The sequence below is a fragment of the Eurosta solidaginis genome, chromosome 5, assembly GCF_040869045.1.
Source record: "Eurosta solidaginis isolate ZX-2024a chromosome 5, ASM4086904v1, whole genome shotgun sequence".
Classification (NCBI taxonomy): domain Eukaryota; kingdom Metazoa; phylum Arthropoda; class Insecta; order Diptera; family Tephritidae; genus Eurosta; species Eurosta solidaginis.
Genome location: NC_090323.1, coordinates 59,425,436 through 59,438,969, shown reverse-complemented (window position 1 = coordinate 59,438,969; position 13,534 = coordinate 59,425,436). Strand labels below are relative to the sequence as shown.

Below are 13,534 nucleotides of genomic sequence, written 5' to 3'. Positions count from 1 at the left end.
ATTTCTAAAAATGTTTGTTCTTAAGGGAAAATTTGTTTAATTTAACATTTTTAAATTTTCTTACAAAATCTTCTGAAATTTATTTTTTTTTTTTCAGATGATGAATTGTTAAATAGAGTTAATTTTTTTTTTTTTTTTAACTATTAAAAGTTAATTCCTATGCTATTTTCTTTTTTTTTCATTTTGTTTTCTATGTCATTTTGGGCTTAAAAAAATTTTCAATTTTGGTAATACATTTTTCACATTTAAGGAGTTTTATGAAAACGACCTAAACATTTGATTTTGATTTTGTATGTCCTCTTCTGGGAACATAATTCAATAAGCAGTAAAAAAAATTGTTTTTTACAGCAAAAATATAATTTTTGCTTGTCAATAGGCAGCCGCTAGGTTGCCCGAATATTTTTTTTTTTTTTAAATAATGGTTAAAGAAATGACTTCATACTTAAGCTAGTGTATTTATTATATTTATTATACTTATAATTATCATGCTCCTCTTGTTTATCACCATTGAAAATGTGGTACGCTTCACGAGATCAGTGTCATTCTTGCTCTGGTGCTATGCTAATATCGTTCCAATTTTAATGTATTTTACGTTGAAGTAATTGCCACAATATGCTAATCTTCGTGTATTTTCCGTTGACGTAATTGCCACAATATGCTAATCTTCGTGTATTTTCCGTTGAAGTAATTGCCACAATATGCTAATCTTCGTGTATTTTCCGTTGAAGTAATTGCCACAATATGCTAATCTTCGTGTATTTTCCGTTGAAGTAATTGCCACAATATGCTAATCTTCGTGTATTTTCCGTTGAAGTAATTGCCACAATATGCTAATCTTCGTGTATTTTCCGTTGAAGTAATTGCCACAATATGCTAATCTTCGTGTATTTTCCGTTGACGTAATTGCCACAATATGCTAATCTTCGTGTATTTTCCGTTGAAGTAATTGCCACAATATGCTAATCTTCGTGTATTTTCCGTTGAAGTAATTGCCACAATATGCTAATCTTCGTGTATTTTCCGTTGAAGTAATTGCCACAATATGCTAATCTTCGTGTATTTTCCGTTGAAGTAATTGCCACAATATGCAAATCTTCGTGTATTTTCCGTTGAAGTAATTGCCTCAATTTTTATTATTGGTGCCCGACTTTAACACCTTCTCTTTTTTTTTTTTCTTTTTACAAGGCTTAGGCTGTAATCAGCCAGAAAAATCCTGCCGGCTATGACATTAGGCTGAAAAATCAGCCAGTAGCATCATAGGCAGGATCGCCATGTAGAAAGGCGTATCCTTGCCAGCTATGAAATTAGGCTGAAAAATCAGCCAACAGAATCATAGGCAGGATCGCCATGTAGAAAGGTCCCTAACGCAATTAAAACATAGAAGATTTCACTGCTTGAATTATGAATGTCGAATTGTCTTTATTCAAATAATTCAGCTTATTTATATTAGATTATTCTAAACATATTCTTACATATCTATTTACATTTAAGTTTACATACTTACATACATAACTACCCTAAACATACATACATACTACTCGGCACAAAATATGTACCTACATATATGAGCTGCAAATTTATGGGAAATGCTAACCTTGCAAGTTGCAGGAATGCAAATTGCTGGGATTCAAATTCGTTTGGTTGTGTATTCTACACGTCTGTTTATTAATGGCTGTGTCAGCATTAATTCTCAAATGCATTTTTATGTGTTGATAAACATTTAGACTATTTTTGTAGCAGGTTAGAATATTAGACTGATTTAAATATTTTGGATTAAATTGAATTGTTGGCTGCTTACACTACAGCAGATGTCGCAGAAAATCTCTAAGGAACAGCCTCTACAAACGCACTCACTAGTAGCAGATCATATATATTATTTATAATTGCTGTTTTTATGTACGGGTCCCTTTTTCGCTCCTATTTGGAATCAAAATCTATAAATAAAGTTTTGGTTGCAAAGATGGAGCTTTGGGCAATTTTAGTCGAAGTGCTTTTGTTTAGCTATATTTTATTAAAATAATTTGTTAAATATAGACGATTGTGAGCACACAAAGAAATTTATTTGTACTATGGAACTATTGTGAATATTTGCACTGCATTACTGGCATTTGATACCATACGCTAGATGGCAGCGCAAGCTGTAAGTTTTAATTGATTGATAGAACAGATGATTTCTGTTGATAGTTGGTTGCGCAAGGTACGCACGGGTCCGGCTCGCATATACATAACATTACTGCTACTGCGGCCATTGATTTAAGGGTGGATGTGGACTGAGGGTATTTCTATAGCCGTCTCTGTATAATTTTCTGGGACATCTACTGTTATTCAGTCGAAGCTTAAGTAACATGCTCATTGTATTGGTTCATAGCATAGAATTTGTTCCTGTGATGAGAGCTATGTTTAAGTATGTGATTGAGTTTATAGGTAAGCGTGATTGCTAACGGGAAATAAATTATGTAGCAGGCAATCGATAACGGTTATTCCTTCTAAGCTATCGCTGAAATGTACTGCGATATTTCAGTATCTGTGAAAAAATCACAGGTGCACGGACATTTGCAAACTCTAGTTTAAAGCTTTGTTTCACAGTGGCTCAACTTGAGAATCATAGTACGTACTCTCAATAAAAATTATGTTTTTTTATATAGCAAGATTGGGCTTTCTCAAGTTCTGCACATTCCACCTGTAGACCTGGTAGCAAAGAACAAAGCGTTAACGACCGCAACCAGGCTCGGTGCTTCGGGGCAGCTTGAGCGCCGACCATATGGCCATAGTAGTATAGCGTCATCTATCACAAGACGAACAGACTACTTGATTCCCTATCTGCGCTTCGAGGCAGATCTTAAGGCCACAATAGAGGTGGACGGTTGGCGCAAGGGTGCGCAAATGGCGGACGAGGCGATACATGTGTACACCGATGGTTCCAAAGTAGTGGAAGGAGTAGGGTCTGCGGTATACTGCGCTGATCCGGAAATAAGCAGATCCTACAGGCTGCCGGATTACTGTAGCGTTTTCCAAGCGGAAATATTAGCCGTAACCAAAGCAGTAGAAACCCTGGAAGAAAATAGCTTAAGCTGCAACCGTGTTAACTTTTATATTGACAGTCAAGCAGCACTTAAGGCAATAATCTCGCATAGCACAGCATCTAAATGCGTTTTAGGGTGTAAGCAGTCTCTGGAGAGAATCGGGACAGGGAGAAGCATACATCTATATTGGGTCCCAGGGCATATGGGAATAGATGGGAATGAAAAAGCGGACGAACTAGCTAAAAAGGGCGCACCCCTTGAAGCTTGCTCCGTAGATGTCCCAATTAGATTGGGCGAGATTAAGCGAAGGCGAGAGGTGCACATGATCGACCAAGCGGGAAAGGCGTGGGTTCAAGCGCGAGGCTGTAAAATGTCGAAGATTATATGTAGGTCTTACAACCTTAGACTAACACAGTTGCTCCTATCATTAAAAAGAGAGGAGTGTAGACTCATGACGGGTATTCTGACTGGACACTGCCTTCTGGCGTCACATGCCTTTAAATTAGGCTTGGTCAGTGATAGCAGATGTAGGAAGTGCAGGTTGGAGGAGGAAGCGATCGAGCACGTTCTGTGCTCGTGCCCTGCACTTGCCAGGCTAAGACTCCAGCTATTAGGAGTGATACAGCCGTCAGATCTAGAAGCAGCAAGTGGCTTAAGTCCTAGGAAGCTTCTAGTATTTGCCAAGAGGACGGAGTTATTTTATAACATAGGTCCTGGTTTTTGATAGGGTTTTTCAGTTTGGTCATTAAAACAAACTTCTGGTAACACTACGGACTCAATCAGTCTATGTGAGGTCCTCGTGGACCGGCCAGTTCAACCTACCTACCTACCTGCACTCAAGTGTGATTTCTTAATGGAATCAAATGAAAGATTCCAATGAGGTAGTACTTTTATAAAAATGAAGTAAAACATGTCTAAATTATTTTAAGTTTATAACGCTTCTTTAATAGCTTTTTAATAGAAGTTCTAGCATATTTTAAGGGGTACTTACCTCCCTTCCCCCACATAGAACATAGATGCTTTACTTTTCGAGACTTTTGTTTGAAATCGATTCGACCCAACTCACTATGCTCATCTCTGGCTATGCCACTGGTTGCCAATATAAATTACTTAACACCTCCATTGTTAGGCTTGTCATTATAATTGACATTTTGAACAAGTACTGTTATCGTTTATTCTGTGGCAACTTAAATATGCATTAATCGCTTTGAAGCCACGATTAATAACAAAGAGTTGACTTTTATGGATTATCGAAACTTATAATTGAGTGGGTCGAATGCCAATCGCAACATTTCCATTAGAGGTGTTTGAGCTTAGCTATGGAAATATATATGATGATGATTAATGAATGATTGTGTGGGTGTAAACGCAGTCAACAGCCGACTAATGAGCTCAGCAGATACAATCCGTCACCTTCACGGCGTAAGCCATTTTTCACTGACAGCACGTACTTGGTGGAAAGTGAGACAGATAACAACTGATGTAAATAAATACTTATATTAAGTAATAAAATTGTAGATTCCATTATGAAAATAATAATAGTTAGTCAACTAATAGCATTCCTTAGTTTTAAACACCAATTTTTCACACACGCGTACCAAAAATAGCAACAAAAAAAAATAAAGTCCAACATTTATGACGTGGCTGACGTATGTCACAAGTAGAAAATTGGCAAAGTATAAAGGATTTAACTACTGATATGATGTCTATCTGGTGTTTACCATTAAAATAAATACAGCGAACTCTGCTTTCAGTTTCTTTCTTGCCCGCCAAGTAAGTGACGTATTGTATCTGCTTAAGCCATAATGGCGGGCCTGTCCCCGCCAAGTCCCTATTGACACACAAATACCTACAGATTAATAATGTACTGAAGTTCATTGAGCAGCGATGTAAAGTTTTGCGAAGTCCATACCATAATAGGTTATTAATATGCGGCTTCAAGGCGTTATTATATGTGCTTTTTTACGTAGATGTGTGTGCTTATTGTGGTGTGCTAAATATCAAAATTTTAAAACTTATGAATGAAAAATGTATTAAATATGAAGACAGAAGTACTAAATTTATTTAATAATAACTGCTGCGACTTACCGTTATATTACCTGTATCCTTTTAAAACTAAGTTGTAAATGATTTTTCGGTAAGGGGCTTCTGCTCCCCCAAATTCTAACCTTCGATAACGCTAAAACTGCATCGCTAAAAATATCTAAAATAGTATCAATCAGGCAGACAAGTATGCAACATTTAGTACTATGCCGTCATAACGAATAACAGCCTAACTCCTATACTTTTACAAATGACTTAGGTGGTTATTGTTTGTGGCCATAAGATACTACATGTTGTATACTTTTCCGCGCACTTGATACTGTTTTAGATATTTTTGGCGATACAGTTTTAGCGTTAGTGAAGGTTGGTATTCGCTTCTGCTGGAGCAGAGAGGAGGAAAACGATTTATATTCCCTTGGTGTTGCCAATTGTGGCCAATGAAGTAAATAAGAAAATAATAGTATAGCACTTAAAAGAAAAACACAATCTTGAACTACTTTTATTTTTCGTCGTCATTCATAGTCTAGTAGAGCATAAATTACCACACTTGAAGCTACTACATATCTCTGTGTTATTCGCGTTCTACAAATTCGCGTTCCACAAAAAAAAAAGATAGAACAAGCATGAGGTGAGGTGAACGCAACTGTAGACAAACAACTGATACATATCTTACTTGCAACCATTGTACAGGTTTACAAGTATGATATGTATGAGAGGGAAACAATTTCCTTCCCTTTCTAACATACGGCAGTTTGACACTTCGGTCAGTGTCAAACTAGCGTGGAACCCAATGGAACCTGCGTGGAACATGAGTTTTGACACTGAACGAAGTGTCAAATTTACCGGGGTTGCTTCGTCGAAAGCGACACAGGGAAGCAAAAAAGGGATCGGAATATCAGATATGGGTTGCTGTGATGGTAAATTTCTTTTAACGAATTTAGTAGGAAATTTTAAGTGCACCCATGTGGGTCCTTCAGAAAATTATAAAAAGGTCTTCAATTGGGGTATCTGAGGACGCGTAGTTATTTCAGTATTAAGAATACAAACACGGGAGTTAAGTTTTTCTACCCGTTCAAAAGTTCTCCGCGAAAAACAGTTTGAAACCGAGGTCGACTGCAATAACCCGTCCAAAAAAGCGGAAAGAAAAATGAATAGACGCGTTTTGTCTTGTTGTCAATAGTCCGAAGAGAAAAAGTATTCGAATTATTGGAACCGAGGCAAAAACGCGTCTATTAATACTTCCCCCGACGGTTTTGGCCGTGTTTTAGCAATCGTCCGCGTAAAAAAGTATCACAATTTGTTAATTAAAATTGTCCAAAATATATGGTTATTAAAGAGAGATGTAATTAAGTGCTCGTTTGAAAGTAAATAAGTATATTTCTTTGTAATATAAGAAAAAAAAATTTTAAGCAGTTTTCGATAGCAGCTACTAAACTTTGTTTGGTCCTAAGAAGTACAACAGTGCCAAATAGCATCCACAAAAAAAACGAACAAGAACAAGCATTTTATCAGGTGAGCGTGGCTGTGTATGTGCGTGCTGCTACATATCCTACTTGTAGACCTGTACAATGCTTGCAACCCTTTACAATGGTATCTTTACCTTCTACGCATTGCTACCAATGCTGTTTTTTGCTGCTTTTCCTCTACGCACATGTATCTGTTTATCTATCCTTTTCTCTTTTACGATTTATTTGTCATCGATGTTGTGGTTGTTGAATATTTTTTTGGTTTCCTGGACTTTGTGATATTGAACTGCCCTCAAGGCTAATCCAGAGATCTAAAACTGCTCAGTAACAGAGGAAAACTCATCATGAAAATATATACCAGATTTATATAAAAATATAAATGAGTAATTTATTCAAAGATGGATATAATTAATAGAAATTAAATTTAATATTGTAGCAAATCTTAGGAATTCCCAATTATTTTCGCTTTCTGCTATCGCTCGTATCACTGAACTGTCGAATAAATACACACGAATGTTCTGTATGTAAAATGCTCTTCATTCACAGCCCTACTAAGTATGTTTGTAGATTTTCACAATTTATTGTATTCACTTACTTCAGTTAAGCCGTGGTGAAATTAATGTGATTGACTATTTCATACTCTCAGTTGTTTTGTTCGTATTTTTCTCCTGCGTTAGACGAACAGCCTTCTCGAAAGACTGCTTATTTATTTCTTGTTTCTGTATCTCACATTGAATTTGGCAATATACATGTATATCTGTAGCTTATGTGATTTCATAGGCACTCTTTATTGATGTGTTTATGTGTGAGTAACGTTGTTTTCGCTCTTTGTTGCGTTGCATATGTGTGAGTATTGTCTGCGCTATTTGTCGCTGTTTACATGAGTACGTAATTATTTATGGTCTCATCAACTTACATTGCTGTTGTAGTTGTGAAGCATTTATTTACTAGCGGCATTGTGATGTATGGGAATTGCTAATACTCGCAACAATATGTTAGTGAATACAAATAGTTGCTACCAAGAGGGGAATGAACAGATTTATTTTAATACTAAAGGGTGAGTCCGAAATATCATATATGCTAAAGTGAGAGTTGTAATTTTGACATAAATAGCGGAATTACTCATTTAATTCAAAATTGCGTCTAAAACGTTTTAGGTAAAGCGGTTTAAAATGTCTTGAAGGCAGGGAAGGGACATTAAGCTTTATTTTTCTCAGAAGGAATGAGCTAGAGACCGAACCATTTATGTAGTAGTTTAATCATAAAAACAATTCCAAGCATTTCTCTACGACTAGCATGGGAACGAACATTAATAAGATTCAGGCGGTTAGTATACGGTGGCAGATTATACAAAGAAACCCATTGCAATCTCTTAATGAGAAAAATAAAAAGTGTTTTGTACTGATTCTTGGCGATCAATTTGAAAATGTGAACTCGAGCTCCAAAAAAATATTGCAGATATGTGTTTTGTTTATCTTTTGCAAATACGTAGATAAAAAGCGGAGGCAGAAATTTAATAAAACTGCCTCAGAGACATATATTTTAGCAGTATTAAAATACAGATGGTACTAATTTAAATCATTTCAATTTTTTTGCAAAAAACCCACTCAAATTTAATTTTATTACTTTTATAAACGCAAACAAGCGAAAGAATCCAACCAGTTTTAAAATAGAAATTATTAAAATTTGCAATATGCCATAATCAAAGGAATTAATAAACCAAATTTTATCACCAAAAGATACATGGCTATATAAATATACATACATACATTCTCAGTTATTAGTTATTCCTTCTTATAAAATTAGCATCTCGACTAAGGATGAGTATATTTCACATACCTTTGGCATGACAGCTGATAACTGATAAACCGACTAGATGGTTCTATCTACAAAGAGCACGACAGTCACTCATATTGATTCACTAAATCGCTGTGCCTGCTTATTATCACTCACCTATCAATAGAACAATCAAAATGCGCACATATCTGATTTTGAAGTGTTCATTGATAATAATCTCAGTCGGTTCCACGACAGCGATGATGAGACTGCTGAACACATCCTTCTCGAATGTGATTCAATCGCGAGAAGAAGACTAAGAATCTTTGGATCGATAAAACTATATATAAACAGGACGGACAAGGGGACAGCTGTTTCGATTATACCTTGTAAATCACTTCAAAGGTTTCTTTCTCGGTGAGATTCGAACACGCCTTTGATCGTCCTGATGTCACGTTCTTTAAACTTTTCGCAAATGATTAAATAAATTATAAATTAAAAATTGCTTCACATCAATGTTTTCATACATTTAAAAAGCAATGAGGACAATTCTCGCTTAATTCACACAAAAATATATAACTATAAAAACTATAGCCGTTTATATCTAAGTTTTCGGGTAAAAAACGCTTATCATCACATAGATAATGTTTAGGAGACCCATCTTAAATAACTCGCTACAAAGTGGGTTCTGCTTAATAGCGGAGACACGAACCTCTGTTGGTCATAGTACAAAACCACAGCTGAATCGGTTGCAATTAATAGTGGACACACACTTCTTGGCCATAGAAGTGAAGACCAGAATTTTAGATAAAGTCATGCACTTAGCAGTCCATATGAAGATTAAGTGCATATGTATATAAATGTAAAATAAACACGGCTTACATAACCTTAGTACATACACTCTCTAAAGCCGAGCACCTGGGAGCTTCTTCAGGGAGCTTGACTTGGATAAGGCGCTATGAAGAGAATGAGTACGCAAAAGACCTATAGGCCGCAAAGCATTATCTACATATATAAAAATCAAATTCTGTGTCTGTGTGTATTCGCTATGGAAACGTATTTCCCACACTTCAATCATCACCAAATTTTAGCTGAAGGTTGCTTCGATCAACACGAAGGTTTTAGGCTAAAAATAATTTCGATATATATAAGGAGCGTGGCACCTCCCATACAAATGGAACCTTTGGAACTGCATAACTCTGAAGGTATACATGCCAGACCATTGAAATTCAGTAAGAAGTTATATGAAGTCAACCCCCAACACCACTAACAAAATGTGCGATTAGGAAAAAAGGGGTGTGGCACCTCCCATACAAATGGAATATATCATATATAATATATCATACTGCATATCTCTGAATGTAGTAATGGTAGGATAATGAAAATTGGTAAGAACCTATATGACGTTAAGTCCTAACACCTCCAGTAAAATGTGGAAGTTGGAAAAAAGGGCGTGCCACCTCCCCTACAAATGGGATTTTTCAGAACTATGGCTGCCGTACAAACTTAGGTTATTTTAACACCTAAAGTTCGACTGCATTGTTGAGTTTGGCTGTTATTCCTTTTGGACGTAGTAATCTCCCGCCGTTAAAAAAATTTGTTTGCTTCAGTCTATCCATATCTTCTATAAAAATCAAATTCTGCGTGTGTGTTCCCTATGAAAACGTATTTCCCACACTTAAATATTTCACCAAATTTTGGCTGTAGGTTCCTCATATCAAGACTAAGGTTTTTCGTATTTCAGAATTAAGAATTTTAAATAAAATTTTTTTTTGGCTATGCGAACGAGCAATCTTAGCTCCCAAAAATAATAATGTTAACAAAATCAACGATCGCATTCAAAACCAAATTCCTGGTGAAGTGACGATCGGCACAGTTACAGATGAAAATCAAATATTCAATTATACAATTGACTTATATGCCTGCGCATATATTAACTTTGAAAACTTGCTCACCAATCATGCTTCTTCGGAATTTAGACCCACCCAAATTGTGCAATGGAACCAGACTTTGCGTTAAGAAATTAATGCCGAATGTAATCGAAACAACAATCATCAGCGGTAAAAGCAAAGGTGAAGATGTGCTCATACCACGGATCCCAATGATTCCTACAGATTTGCCATTCAATTTTAATCGCTTACAGTTTCCTGTGCGCCTTGCTTTTGCAATTACAATCAACAAAGCACAAGGATTATCGCTTACTGTTGCAGGATTAAATTTAGAGAGTCCGCGCTTTTCCCATGGCCAGCTATATGTTGCTTGCTATAGAGTTGGAACGGCAAAAAATTTTTTTTATTTTTGCACTGAATAAAAAAACCAAAAATATTGTGTACCGACATGCATTACAATAAGATGCAATAATGAAATGTTTTAAACGAAAATTTCACCAAATAAAATTCAATTCATTTAATAATTTGGGAAAAATTTAAACAACGTGACATCAGGACGGACAAGGCGACGGCTGTTTCGATTATACCTTATAAATCTCTTCAACGACGTAGCTGAATGCGTTTGTAACCATTTCAACTATCGTAGCAGTGCGGGTTCGACTCCCACTCCCGGGAGAAAAGGCTTTGAAGAGATTTACAAGGTATACTCGAAGCAGCTGTCACCTTGTCCGTCCCGATGTCACGTTGTTTAAATTTTTCCCAAATTATTAAATAAATTATAAAATTAAAAATTGCTTCAAATAAATATTTGCACACATTTAAAAAAAAGCAATACGGGCAGTCCCCGATTAAATCTTACAAAATTTAATTCAATTTAAGGAACAATAAACGCCACCGTGGTGTGATGGTAGCGTGCTCAGCCTATCACACCGTATGCCCTGGGTTCAACTCCCGGGCAAAGCAACATCAAAATTTTAGAAATAAGGTTTTTCAATTAGAAGAAAATTTTTCTAAGCGGGGTCGCCCCTCGGCAGTGTCTGGCAAGCGCTCCGAGTGTATTTCTGCCATGAAAAGCTCTCAGTGAAAAACTCATCTGCCTTGCAGATGCCGTTCGGAGTCGGTATAAAACATGTAGGTCCCGTCTGGCCAATTTGTAGGGAAAAATCAAGAGGAGCACGACGCAAATTGGAAGAGAAGCTCGGCCTTAGATCTCTTCGGAGGTTATCGCGCCTTACATTTATTTTTTTTTAAACTAAATTATTAACAAACAAAGCAGAAAAAATAACGCAACATTTATTCGATCTCGGGCGTTACAACGTACGTCGGGTAAAACTAGTCTCATAACAAGAGTTAAGAAGGAGAATGCAAAAAAAAAAACGAATAATTTTTGTTTGTAGCCTTTTTAAGCCAAATGCGTCTCAATGAATCACGACTTAAGAATTTATTACCATCAAATAAGTAGAGGTCAAAAAATCAAGTTGCAAACACAAGAATATATGGACAGCCCCAACATTGCGGTTATATTTCGTCACCCTTCTACTTAGGCCATGCACATATTTGTATACATTTTATGACTATAAATATTTATTTTTTACATACAAATGCAAATACAAAATTCCTTACAAAGGTCTTACTTTTCTGCTCTGATCAGTGTGCTTCACTTGGCTCATCATCAAAAGCATGTAATTATTCACTTTTTATTAGTATTTTTTTTATTTATTATTTACCTTTATATTAAGTCGCTTTCATGTTTGTCCCCCCATTTCCATACGAATTTTTGACTCACGGAAAAGTCTTTTTCGGTAACTTCCCGTTGAGCTAGACACTTGATACTTAGAACATAGTTCAGATTTGAGAGACTTTACAACGCAAGTGAAAAAAATCCGCTAGGTGGCGCACAGATCGAGATATACAGAAAATTAATTTTAAAATGGAAATTTTGCGATAGACTTTTAACTAGCTTCTCGGTGATCCAGGGACTTGAAATTTTGCATATAGTTTGCGAATCGATGGCACTACAATTCGTGGAAAACAAAATGCGGCCAGGTGTTAGACGAATCAAGATAAAAGAAAATCCTTGAAAAACGAGGCGAATCTTGCAATCGATTTTTGAGTAATTTCCCGGTGAGCTGGAGATATGAAACTTGAGCCGTAAGTCAGAACTCGGTCACAATGCAATGTTTTATCAAAAAAACTACGCTAGGTGGCGCATGTGTCGAGATATTAGGAAAACTAATTTAATTTGGGAATCTTTCAATCCATTTTCAACTAACTTCCCGGTTATCTAGAGACTTGTAACTTAGCACATAGTTCGAGACCCGGTGACAATACAATTTATAGAAAACAAAGTTCCGCTAGGTGGCGTGTTAATTGAGATAACTACAAATCCCTGAAAAAAAACAGGGGGGATCTTGCTATCGATTTTTGAGTAACTTGCTGGTGAGCTAGAGACTTGAAAACTTGAGCCGCAGGTCAGAACCCGGTGACAATGCAACATTTGATCAAGAAAACTTCGCTAGGTGGCACATGGATCGAGATATTGAGAAAACTAGTTTTAAATTGGGAATCTTGCAATCGATTTTTAACTAACTTCCTGGATATCTAGAGATTTGAAACCTGAAATATGGTTTAAAACTCGGTGACAGTGCAATGTTTGATCAAAAAATTTGAGCTGCGTAACGTACAGGTCGAACTATTTAGAAGATTAGGCCATACATTCATGGCTAGCCTCCTGAGTTTTGCAGGCATTGTAGAATTCCACCTGGTTGAAGGCCCAACTCAATGCACGTCCTTGCATACTTTTAGGCGTACGCGACTTTCACCACGATTCTTTTAGACTTTCAGGCATATGCGAATTTCACCACGATTTTCAGCTGTGCAAATCAAGTAGCTGACAAACAAGGTGGAATTCTCTTGTTATGATGCAGAGGTGGAATTCTGTTGGTTTCGCCAGTGTGGTCAGCGAAAATTCCACCAATTCTTTTAAATCTTGCTATTTTGAACAAATAAATAAAGATAAGAATTTTCGCTTAGGAATTAATTAAATTACTAATCAAAGTTGCAATTGCCTTTTTGTAGGCAGTACTAAAAATTGAAAATAAAAAGATGATAAAAAAAATTTAAGGACTACCTTTATATAAATGGACCAAAAAATAGAAGGCCATTTTTCGTTTAATACAGACATAGTTTGTCGAATTTTGACTAAAAAACTTTAACAATAGCTCTACTAAAAGAATTTTGGGATTTAAAATTATAAGGTAGAGTGCGTGTTTAAATTTTAAATAATGAATTAGTTAATCCCAAGTACACGATTTGCCTTAAATTGAAAGATTGCGCT

The 13,534-nt window shown here is 36.1% G+C and overlaps 1 pseudogene; it reads right to left on the bottom strand.

Moving 5' to 3' along the window:
• Positions 1-509: 509 nt before the first annotated feature.
• Positions 510-603, bottom strand: LOC137234094 (U6 spliceosomal RNA; annotated as a pseudogene).
• Between the last annotated feature and the right edge of the window lie 12,931 nt (positions 604-13,534).